Source organism: Pantherophis guttatus, chromosome 3 (genome assembly GCF_059756535.1).
Source record: "Pantherophis guttatus breed Tessera chromosome 3, ASM5975653v1, whole genome shotgun sequence".
Classification (NCBI taxonomy): domain Eukaryota; kingdom Metazoa; phylum Chordata; class Lepidosauria; order Squamata; family Colubridae; genus Pantherophis; species Pantherophis guttatus.
This window is the reverse complement of record NC_142065.1, coordinates 214,569,930-214,582,259: the sequence shown is the minus strand read 5'-3', so window position 1 is coordinate 214,582,259 and position 12,330 is coordinate 214,569,930. Positions and strand designations below refer to the sequence as shown.

The following is a 12,330-nucleotide window of genomic DNA, read 5'->3' as shown; positions in this document are numbered from 1 at the left end:
AAAGGAAGGAAGGAAGGGGAAGGGAGGGAAGGAGGGAGAGAGAGGGAGGGAGGAAAGAAAGAATGAAAGAAAGAAAGAAAGAAAGAAAGAAAGAAAGAAAGAAAGAAAGAAAGAAAGAAAGGACAATGATAATGTTACCTATATTATTGGGTAACAAATTGGGTAATGAAATGTCTGTAAATGTCTGTAAGAAAACAATCAAGCTCAGAGAGAGGGAGGGAGGGAGGAAGGAGGGAGGGAGGGAGGGAGGGGGAGACCATTGGGGGCCATGAAAGAACCCAGCTCAGAGAGCCCCAAAGGTTTGGGGAAAAGCTTGGAGTTCCAGTCTGAGGGATGCTTTGTCCGCAGATGCTCCCTGCCACTTCAGATGTGCTTCCTGCGGTGCCTTTTGAGGAGACGGTCACACTCATGGGAGTCATTGCCTGACGTGTCCCCAGGCTGGGCCAGGATTGCATAAGGCACCTTACGGTGACCAGCCCTGACGGACCTTCCTGATGAACCATCCTCCAGTGGGGGGGGCATGGGGGGCGGAGAAATTCTGCTCTCAAGGAGAGTCCGCCAGAGGTTGCTTTTGGGCAGTCCTTTCCTGAGCCAGCTAGAAGGGAGGGGGGTTTGTGGAGAAGAGGAGGAGGAGGAAGACTATGGAGTCCTTTTTCAGCTGGGTGGTTTTCTTGCAGACGTTTCATGACCAAACTAGATAACATTATCAGTGCTAGAAGGGAGGAGGAGGAGGACTGTGGGCTCCTTGGTGCTCTTGGAGCTCAATGGTTTTTCTTGCAGACGTTTCATAACCCAACTAAGTAACATCATCAGTGCACATGGTTACACTCCGCTTTCTAACACCGATGATGTTTCCTACTTGGGCGATGAACCCTCTGCAAGAAAAATGAGAGCACCGTGGACCTCACAGTCCTCCCCCCTCCCCCTCCTCTCTGCAAACCCCTCTCCCTTTGAGCACTGATGCTGTTACATGGTTGGGTCATAAAACGTCTGCAAGAAAATAACCAAGCTTAGAGAGCACCAAGACTTCACCCTCCTCCTCCTCCTCCTCCTCCTCCCCCTCCTCCTCCTCTCCACAAACCCCACAGCCTTCGAGCACTGATGCTGTTCCCTACTTGGGTCATAAAACGTCTGCCAGAAAACAGCCAAGCTCAGAGAGCACCCAGGACCCAGAGCTACAAATACCGTCGCTTACTCCAAACGCTGCCCAAGGGCTACTACTTGTGAGGAGGAGCCGTTTTGACCAGGCAGGCAAATGAAGGGGTGGGGGGCTAGGCAAGCCCCCTCCCTTCCAGAGTCCAGCTCTTTCTCTGCACAGGACAGTGGGGGGGGGGCTCCTAGGGGTTGAAAGGGACAGAATACAATCCCAGGGGAGAGCCAAGATCAAAACTCGAAGGGGAGTTTTTTTTTTCTGGGATTCCTCCCAGTTTTCTTCTTCCTTCCCGCAGTAGTCAGCCTTCCCTCTATCTCAGTGTTTCTCAACCTTGGAAGCTTGAAGATGGGTGGACTTCAACTCCCAGAATCCCCCAGCCAGCAGCTGGCTGGGGGATTCTGGGAGTTGAAGTCCCCCCATCTTCAAGCTACCAAGGTTGAGAAACACTGCTCTATCTGGTCTCTATCAGCTTGCCCGGACTGACTTCTACCTGCTGCTGGATTGCCTGGGGGGAGGGAAAGAGTGAGGGGGGGAAAGGAGAGTCCTCCCTTCTGAGACCCTCAGGGACCCCCCATTCATTTCATTGGATTCACTGTGACTTTTCTATGCCGCCCCCTCCCCGCCCCACTCCCCCCCCCTTGCTTACAATCCGCAAAAGCAAGATTTTAACAAGAGCCTGGATAGCTCAACAGACTAAAATCCTGTTATTAACATTCAGCTGCCTGCAATTACTGCAAGTTCGAATCTCGCCAGGCTCAAGGTTGACTCAGCCTTCCATCCTTTCTAAGGTAGGTGAAATGAGGACCCAGTTTGTGGGGGCAATAAACTGACTTTGTATAAATATACAAAAGGATGAAGGCTATTGCTGAGCACATTGTAAGCCGCCCTGAGTCTCCGGAGAAGGGCGGCATATAAATTAAAAAAAAAAAAAAAAGGCAACCAAGCGTTACAATGTTGCAATCATCAAAGCCTGAAAAAGCAACACTCGGGATTCGAAGCGGTCCCCGGGGAAAAGGAATGGACCGGTGGGGGGGGAGGCGGTTGAGCAACCGCCGTCCCGGGTCTGGGGGCTCCCCCCGGCTGCAAAGACCCCCCTCCACCGCCCAGGTGACCCCCCCAACCAGAACAGCCCCCTCCCCCCCAAGAGACCCCACTCCAGCCCAGCCAGGGGTGCAAAGTGCAAAGGGCCCCCTCTGGCTGCTCCCCCCCTTTCCCTCCCCCTTCTCTGCGGCAAGAGGCGCCCGGGAGCCCCTCCAGCCTTCGCCAACCGGGCGCCCTCCGGATTGGGGGGCGGGGGGGGTCCCCTTAAACCGCTTGGGTGGGGGAGGGCGGCGGTGAGGGGCCCTTCTGGGGGGTCCCGGGGGGCTTCTGGCCTCTCGGTGCCCCCCTCCTCCCCCTCCCCCCTCCCGCGGACTCACCCAACGCCCGGACGCAGCGAGCGAAGCAGCCGCAGCTGCAGGAGCCACGCCGCCATCTTGGCCCGCCGCGCGGTGCATTGTGGGCGTGGTAGTTCTGCGCGCCGGGGAAGGGAGGGGCCTCCCCCTGCTCCTCCCTCCACCCCCCCCCCGTGGAGCGGAGGAACGCAGGTTTGGAGCGTCGTGGGAACCCACCACTTTTAATTTTAATTAATTAATTAATTAATTAATTAATTAAATTAATGTTTAATGCGCTGCTTTGACCCCCGTCTCTGCCTCTCCCGGGAGTTTTTTTGGGGGGGGGCTTTGAGGGGGTCTTTGTCCCGGTCCAGCCCTGCAGAAGTGCTGGGGACGGAGGGCGTGAGATGGGGGCGTCCCGGAGGACCCCCAGATTGCCAATCGGGGCCCTCTAGGGCAGGGCCTCGGGCCGTGCAGGAGCAGCGGTGGTACATTCCCAGGTCGCGGAGACCCCCAACCCAAATGTTATTAATTATTGTACTATTAATAATGTTACGCCTGACATTATTAATAATTTCATTATTGATAATATAGGAACTCGGGTTCTGTGGGCAGATTGCAAAAGTGGCTCGCTTTTGAAAGAATAAAATTTACGAAGGGGATGATTTAAAAAACCATGGATGGATACAAATGGCTGAAATTTATTTATTCATTTATTTATTATTGCGATTTATATGCCGCCTTTCTCCCTAGGGACTCAAGGCGGCTTACAAAATAACAAATTCCAATACAAATCACAATGAAATAAATTAAAATCAACAACCCTATTGAAAACAGTTTAAAATTATAACTGTATCCCCAAACGGATCAGTTGAGTTGAGGAAAGAGCCACGTCATAGTCGGGGAAGAGCAGCAAATGCTTATCCCGGTGTTGCAAAGTATCTCTAGGGAGCCTTTCGAGCTTTTCCTGGGCATCGCATGCAGCTGCCCACAAGGGTTAAATGCCTCAGTGGAGAAGGGTTTCTGGGCATAAACAGAGCGTCCCCAAAAGAAATCCGCATTCTACGCAGAACTTCAATGTGTAACTTCCAGTTACGACCACCAGGTGGGGCTGCTGCTCCGTGAGAGGTTAGAGGCGATTCCAAGCCCCCTCCTTTGCCTTATGAATGACAGCTCCCATCATTTCCAGGGGGACTTTGGGGAGGGGGCATTTGGAGACAATTGGGGGGGGGGATAGACCCAGATTTGTGTATTAAATTGTGACTTTCTCTTGCATTGTGCAAAGCCTGGGCCTGCCCTGTCCTGTCTCCTCCAGGCAAGTCCTGGATTGCAGGATTGGGGCCGGAAGTGATGCTCTCACCTGTGGCCAGTTTAAGAGGGGAGGACTTCAACTCCCAGAATTCCCCAGCCAGCATGCTTTAAGGGGGGGGTTCAAAAGAGCCTTGGTGGCGCAGTGGACTAAAGTGCTGTTAAGTAGCACTTAGCTGCCAGCTGCCTGCAATTAGTGCGAGTTCAAATCTCACCAGGCTCAAGGTTGACTCAGCCTTCCATCCTTCAGAGGTAGGTAAAATGAGGACCCGGATTGTGGGGGCAATAAGCTGACTTTGTATAAAAAAAGAACACCGCTGGGGGGGGGCACGAAAGCCCTACTAAGCAGGTATATATAAAAGTATGAAGGCTATTGCTTAACGCATTGTAAGCCACCCTGAGTCTCCGGAGAAGGGCAGCATATAAATTGAACCAATAAATAAATAAATAAATAAAATCCCAGAATTCTCCAACCAGCATGCTTTAAAGGGGGGTGGACTTCAACTCCCAGAAACCCCCAGCCAGCATGCAGGGGGACTTCAACTCCCAGAATTCCCAGCATACTTTAAAAGGAGGGGAGGACTTCAATTCCAGGAATTCCCCAGTCGGCATGCTTAAAAAGGAAAGCCGGGGGGGGTGGGCTTCAATTCCCAGAATGGCTGGCTGGGGAATTGAAGTCAGGTTCTGAAGCTTGGATACCCCTGGTAGAGAGTCTTCATTCTTGATCAGGGGTGGGTTGGACTAGATTAGAAGATCTCCAAGATCCCTTCCAAGTCGATTCCTCCCTTCCTAGTCCTCTCTGGGGTTAAAGCCTCTCCCCTCCCTCTCCCGCTCTGCCAATAATAAAATTGTGATAATGCAAGTATGCGACCCAGGTGGGACTTGAACCCACAATCCCCAGCTCCGGAGGCTGATGCCTTATCCATTAGGCCACTGGGCCCCCTTCCTCAGCTCCTCGCTGCCGCCGCTCCTGCAGCTAACAGCGGGGGTGGAGGGGGGGCAGAGCCAGCCTTGGCACCGAAAGCGGATGCCTGGATGCCGTTGAATTCTCTGGCGGAGAGGAGAAGGCGGAGAAGCAGGGCTGGCACGCGGAGGATGGAGGCTGCTGCTTTGATGATGTCGTTGTGCGGATCTCAGGAGACGAAGCCCAGCCGGGTTCTGCCACCAAAACAAGCTACGATGCCCGTCTGGTTGTGAGCCAGCTTGCAAATCGGAATCCGCTTCACCCAGTTCAAGGCTTGCCAAGAGAGCCAGGCTGCAGAAGGCGGATCTCAAAATTGGAGGCTGATTTTTTTTTCTCCCCAGGAAACACAACGGCCAGATCTGGTTTAAAAAAAAAATTAAGAATCACAGCCACAATGGTGGGAAATCAAAGCTCTTCCCTTTTTATCCGATGATGGCCATTAAAAAAAAAAAAAAACAATGGCAGGCAATCCTCGTCTTCCAACAGTTCATTTAGTGACCGTTTGGAGTTAACAACGGCACTGCAAACGGCAATTCAGGACTGTTTTTCACACTTACGACCGTTGCGGAATCACGTGATTTCTATTTGGCAACGGACTCACATTTATGACCGTTGCCGCATCCCCACAGTCACGTGATCAGAACTCATATTTATGACGGCTGCAGTGTCCCGTAATCCCCTTTTGCAACCTTCTGACGAGCAAAGTCGATGGGGAAGCCATCGATTCACTGTGACTCATTTAATGACGGCAGCAATTCGCTGAACAAATGTGGCGAGAAAAGTCATAAAATGGGGCAAACTCTCCAAACGACTGTCTCGCTTAGTAACGGAAATTCTGCGCTCGGTTGTGGTCGTAAGTCGAGGACTACCTGCGATGGTTTGGGAATCAGCAACAATCCGCGCAGGCCACTGGCGGGCCACAACACTAGGACTGCATTGGCTTTTTTCGCAGCTGCGGCACACCAGTGGCTCATAGGTAAGTGGTTGTCCATTAGGGCACCTAGACCCCCTACTCATTACTCATTCCAATAGACGCACTTGTTGGGATGTCAGTAGCCTTCCAGGAAGAATTCAAGAGGCTGCCTTTACCCACTAAAGTCCTTTGTGGCTTGGTTGGGACAGGGTACCTGTAAGACCATCGTCCTCAACCAGAGTTGATGCAGCCTAGATCCGTGATGGCGAACCTATGGCACGCGTGCCACAGGTGGCACGCGGAGTCATGTTGCCTGGCACGCCAACTCAGCTCTGTCAGGTGATTTTCGGCCCCTTTGGGCCCACCAGAAGAGGGCCTGGGGGGGGGAAGGCCCATTTTTCTTTCTCCCTGGCTCCAGATCCTCTCTATGCATCTGGGGAGGGCAAAAACAGCCTTCCCCACCCCTTCGGAGGCCCGAAATGGCCTGTTTCTCAACTTCCGGCCTCCGAGGGGGTGGGGAAGGCTGTTTTCGCCCTCCCCAGATGCATAGAAAGGATCTGGAGTCAGGTGAGAAAGAAAAACGGGCCTACCGGGCCATCGCGTGCCAGGAGTGGGGGGGGAAAGGGGGGTCGCGCTCACATGTGCATGGCGGGGCACATAGAATTATGGGTGTGGGCACACGCACGGGCAAACCTCCCCCACCCCACCCCTTCCTGGCACGCGATGGCAAAAAGGTTAGCCATCACTGTCCTAGATGTTCCTTCTGGAAGAAGATGCTCTACCTTCACGTACCAAGAAGGCCTGAAAATTTCCCATTATGGCCCTAAAGCTCTGGAACAGCCTTTCCAAGGAAGTCAAACACGTCCATTGTGTCACGTCTTCACAAATTGGTGGCAACTGGGCTTCCGGAGGGCAGAAGGGGCAGATGGGAGGTTGAGGGCCTGTAGTGTTTATTCTTTCTGGATTGCTTCCATTCTTTCCGGAATTCTTGATTTTTATCATGGGGGCTTTAATTTATTTGTAATATTTTATGTGGTTACTACCATCGTTAGCCACTGGGATGGAGCCAACACCACAGAAGTTCAATGAAGACCAAATCCAATGTATTTTACACTTTTCAGAGGGAATAACTATTTATTTATCTGTATCCCACCTTTTGTTATTTTTATAGATAACTCGAGGCAGCAAACATATCCATCTCACCCTCTTCCTCCTGTTTTCCCCACAACAACCCAACCCTGGGTTGGGCTGAGACAGCAAAACTGGCCCAAAGTCACCAGACCTTCATGTCTAGGGCGGAACTAGAACTCCCAGTCTCCTGGTGATTGACCCAAAGTCACCCAGATAGTTTTCATGCCTAAGGTGGGACTAGAACTCCCAGTCTCCTGGTGATTGACCCAAAGTCATCCAGTCAGCTTTCATGCCTAAGGTGGGACTAGAATTCCCTGTCTCCTGGTGTTTGGCCCAAAGTCACCCTGCTGGCTTTCATGCCTAAAGTGGGACTAGAACTCCCAGTCTCCTGGTGTTTGGCCCAAAGTCATCCAGATAGTTTTCATGCCTAAGGTGGGACTAGAATTCCCTGTCTCCTGGTGATTGGCCCAAAGTCATCCTGTCAGCTTTCATGCCTAAGGTGGGACTAGAACTCCCAGTCTTCTGGTGATTTGGCCCAAAGTCACCCTGCTGGCTTTCATGCCTAAAGTGGGACTAGAACTCCCAGTCTCCTGGTGATTTGGCCCAAAGTCATCCAGTCAGCTTTCATGCCTAAGGTGGGACTAGAATTCACAGTCTCCTGGTGATTGGCCCAAAGTCATCCAGTCAGCTTTCATGCCTAAGGTGGGACTAGAACTCCCTGTCTCCTGGTGATTGACCCAAAGTTACCCACATAGTTTTCATGCCTAAAGTGGGACTAGAATTCCCTGTCTCCTGGTGATTGGCCCAAAGTCAACCAGTCAGCTTTCATGCCTAAGGTGGGACTAGAATTCCCTGTCTCCTGGTGATTTGGCCCAAAGTCACCCAGCTGGCTTTCACGCTTAAGGCAAGACAAGACTAGAACTCACAACCTCCTGCTTTCTAGCCTGGTGCCTTCACCTCGTCTAGACTAAACTGGTTCTTTTATGGAATAGTGTCTATTTATCTCATTTTCATGCAAGACAAATTCTTGCATCATTGCACATCCTTCGGTTGCAAGCCCCGGCTTAATTTTGTCTCGCCTGGAGTCCTAACACAAAGGCAAATATTTGTTTTCCAGACCAAGTGGGTCCCTTTGCTTACGTTCTACATTCCTGCGGTTGCACCTGAGACGTCGTAGGAGGCCGGGTGAGGTTTGCGGTGGCAAAAGATTAGAAGGACCCGTGAGCACCGTTTTTCCCAACGAAGGCGTTTCGTTTCAGGCTATCCTGCCAATCAGCCTTCGAATAAAGTTGCTGAGAGGGAAAATTTGCTCCCAGATTCCTTCGGATTCTTAGATCTTATATCTACACACAGGTAAGTCCTCGATTTACGACCCACATTCTGTTGGGAGCGAGACATTCGTTAAAGGAGCCGGGCCCCGTTTTGCACCGCCGTTGTTAAGCGAATCACTGCCTCCAAGGTCCCCTCCAACTCTGATATTCTATTCTATTCTAGTTGTTAAGAGAGTCACACGGCCATTAAGTGGCTTCCCCGTTGACCTTGCTTGTCAGAAGGTCACAGAAGACCCCTGGACGCTGCGACCATCATAAATACGAGCCAGAGGTCAAGCATCACGTGATCATGGGCATGCTGCAACGGTCATAACTGTGAAAAAGGGTTGTATCTCACTCTTTCGAGGGCTATTGTCACTTTGAACGGTCATTAAATGAGCTGTTGTAAGTCAAGGACTACCTGTAGATCAGTGTTTCTCAACCTTGGAAGCTTGAAGATGGGTGGACTTCAACTCCCAGAATCCCCCAGCCAGCGCTGCTGGCTGGGGGATTCTGGGAGTTGAAGTCCACCCATCTTCAAGCTTCCAAGGTTGAGAAACACTGATGTAGATAGACTTCAACTTACGACCATAAGCGAGCCCAACCTTTCCATGGCTAACAAAAGTCAGTTGTTAAGCGAATCGTGCGGTCATTAAATGAATCCGTCTTCCCCCGTTCACTTTGCTTGCCTGTGAAAAGCGTGAATTGATTGTGAAATCGTTTTGAAAAACGGTCATAAGTCCCTTTTTTCAGTGCCATTGTAACTTTGAACGGTCACTAAACGAACGGTTGTAAATCGAGGACTAGCTGTGCGTTGTTCCTTTCGTGGACAGGCAGTCCTCGATTTCTGGCACTGAAAAAAGTGACTTACAACCGCTCCTCGCACTTACAACTGTTGCCGAAGCCCTGTGGTCACATGATCAAAATTTGGGCACTTGGCAACTGGCATGTACTTATGACGGTTGCACTGTTCCCGGGGTCACGTGATCCCCTTTTGCGACCGTTTGGGGACCCCAAAGCCACCCTGGTCCCAGGGAGCCACCGACGTCTGCAAAATGCCAATCTGGCCACAACAGAAGGACTCTTTTTGTGTCCATCTTCAGAGTCTTCCAGAAGACCAATTAATACAGGGAGTCCTTGACTTCGCTTAGCGACTGTTCAAACGGCACTGAAAAAAGGGACTTTACGACCATTTTTCACACGTATGACCATCACGTGAATTACATTCAGATACTTGACAGCTGACTCACATTTATGATGGTTGCACTGTTCCCGGGGTCACGTGGTCCCCTTTTGCGACCTTCTTACCAGCAAAGTCCCCATGGGGGAAGCCAGATTCACTTAACGACCATTTAACAACTGAAGGGATTCGCTTAACAACGGTGGCAAGAAAGGCTGTAAAATGGGGCGAAACTCACTCAAACGAATGTCTCGCTTAGCAGCGGAAATTTTGGGCTCTGTTGTGGTCGTAAGTCGAGGACGAGCTGTATTTATGACGGTTGCAGTTGTTCCGGGAGGTCACATGATCCCCTTTTGCGAACTTCTGACGAGCCAAGTCAATGGGGAGGCCAGATCCACTTAACGACCGTGTTCTTAATTTAACAACTGCAGTGCTTCACTTAACAACGGTGGCAAGGAAGGTCGTAAAATGGGGCGAAACTCACTTAACCAATGTCTCCCTTAGCAACAGAAATCTGGGGCTCCGTTGTGGTCGTAAATCGAGGACTTACTGGCATTTCTGCAGAAATAAAAGACGGAACATCCCAATCCATTTCCCTCGGTCAATATTGGCTCAGATATTTATAGAAAAAGTGTCGACATGTCGGTTTATATGCGGTTTCTTTCGCAAGTTTCGTTTTCGCACTCGGGTTGACAATGTTTGTTTGTTGTTTTCGGGAGATGTTTACTTTTGTCAGATTCCAGAGTGGTTTACTCACGGAGGGCCCTTGCGAAACTTTCCTAATCTTATCGCGTTGCCAGAAATTTCCCGTGGCTTGTTTGTTCAGTTTCACAAAGGGAAGAGAGGCTTAGACCGTCCCGGGGATCATTTAATCCGTTCTAAATCTGGGTGCCTTGTTACCACCTGGGTTGCTTAAGTCCTGGCTGACTCGGTCGTTTTAAGCATTATTTATTTTCTGATCAATGCGGTTCCTTTCCTAGAGAAGAGCGGCGGCCAATCTTGCCAACTTTAAGACTTGTGGACTTCAGTTCCCAGAATTCCCCAGCCAGCATGTTTTAAGGGAGGGGGACTTCATCTCCCAGAATTCCCCAGCCAGCATCCTTTAAGGGAGGGGGACTTCAACTCCCAGAATCCCCCAGCCAGCATGTTTTAAGGGGGGGGACTTCCGCTCCCAGAATTCCCCAGCCAGCATCCTTTAAGGGAGGGGGACTTCATCTCCCAGAATTCCCCAGCCAGCATGTTTTAAGAGGAGAATTTCAACTCCCAGAATTCCCCAGCCAGCATGTTTTAAGAGGAGAATTTCAACTCCCAGAATCCCCCAGCCAGCATGTTTTAAGGGGAGAACTTCCGCTCCCAGAATTCCCCAGCCGGCATGCTTTAAGAGGGGGGGGGAATCTCAGTTCCCAGAATGGCTGGCTGGGGAATTCTGGGAGTTGAAGTCCACAAGTCTTAAAGTTCCCAAGGTTGCATCCCCCTGTTCTCTAGAAGTTATGGCTCTTGCTGTCTAGGATTTAAAGGGGACATTCCCTACTTAAGAATTCCACTATTTTATATTCTTCAGCTATCAGAGGGATTTTCTCCAGGCTGGCGGAAAAGGAGGGGAAGGGGATTCTTTCCTCCTTCTGGGTCTCTCAGAGGGGTGGGCAAAAAAAAAACGGGGGAGGGGGAGAAGCAGAGGGAAATAATGCCCCCCCTCTTTGTCACTCTCCCAGCCTCGTGGATGCAGTGCTTTTGGCTATCTGGAGGTGCATGGGTGGGAATTTCCCAGCAAATCAGGATAATCCTTTTACTGGAAATATCCCCCCCCCCACAATCGGTCCCTGATACGGGAAGTGGGGCTGTGCCAAGTGGAGCAGAAGCAACTCATTGATCGCCCTTGCCGGAGGTCTGGGCCAGGATTGGCAACTAAGCTGACCCACCAACACTGACAGAGCAAGCCAGTAGTACGTACAAATAAGAGCAAAGTTCATTCCTTGTAACCCTGATGATGTTACCTAGTTGGGTAATGAAATGTTAGCAAAAAACCAACTAAGGTCCCAGATCACCAAGGACTCCACAGAAAGGAAAGGAAAGGAAGAAGGTATGAAGAAAAGAAAGGAAAGGAGGAAAGGGAGAAAAAAGAAAGGGAAAGGAAAGGAAAACAGAGATGGAAGGGAGGGAGGGGAAAGGAAGGAAGGAAGAAAAGGCAGGAAGGAAGGTAGGAAGAAAGGAAGGAAATGGAGGGTGGGAGGGAGAGAGGGAGGGAGAGGAACAGAGGGAAGGAGAAGGGAGGGAGGGAGGGAGAAAGGAAGGAAGGAAGGAAGGGGATACAAAGAGAGAAAGAAAGGAAAAGATGAAAATCTCATCTGCTTCATTCTTTTTGGCAGCTACCCAAAGGTGCCAGGCCATTCCTTCTTCCTCTTCCTCTTCCTCTTCTTCTCCTCCTTCTCCTTCTCCTTCTTCTTCTTCCTCCTCCTCCTCTTCCTCTTCTTCTTTTTTCTTCTCCTCCCCCTTCTCCTTCCTCTGATTCTTCTTCTGATTCTTCTTCTTATTATTCTAATTCCAATTTAATTCTAATTTTTCTCCTTCTCCTCCTCCTCTTCCTCCTCCCTATTCCTTTCTAGCACCCATGAAATTACTGAATTGGATAATAAAACGTCTGGAAAAAAACTGCCAAGCTCAGAGAGCACCAAAGGCCCCACAGTCCTCCTCTTCCTCCTCTTCCTTCCCCCCCCCTTTCTGCTTATCCTCCTCTCCACAAACCCCACTCCCTTCTAGCACTGATGATGTTATCTAGATGGGTCATGAAACGTCTGCAAGAAAACAAGCTCAGAGAGCACTAAGGACGGCTCTCCTGCTTGAACAAAGATGCTTTTTAAAAATATATTAAAATTAGGTTTTATTTCCACCAGGCACTGAAGTGTTCAGCGGGTACCACATTATCATCACTGCTTCATTATCATCGCTAATATAGGACTAGTTCCCAACTCAACCTGGGTCTCCAGAGGAGGGGGCTGTG

The 12,330-nt window shown here is 50.5% G+C and overlaps 1 protein-coding gene and 1 non-coding gene across 2 annotated transcripts in view; both read right to left on the bottom strand.

Moving 5' to 3' along the window:
• Positions 1-2,683, bottom strand: part of EFR3A (EFR3 homolog A) — a 53,800-nt gene extending 51,117 nt beyond the window's left edge. The window contains exon 1 of the mRNA XM_087891437.1: positions 2,572-2,683. The gene's annotated coding sequence lies outside the window, so the exon portion shown is untranslated. The remainder of the gene's footprint in view (positions 1-2,571) is intronic.
• A 2,018-nt stretch (positions 2,684-4,701) lies between these two features.
• On the bottom strand, positions 4,702-4,774 carry TRNAR-CCG (transfer RNA arginine (anticodon CCG)). Its single transcript has one exon. It is a non-coding gene; the product is annotated as a tRNA-Arg (tRNA).
• Positions 4,775-12,330: the final 7,556 nt, after the last annotated feature.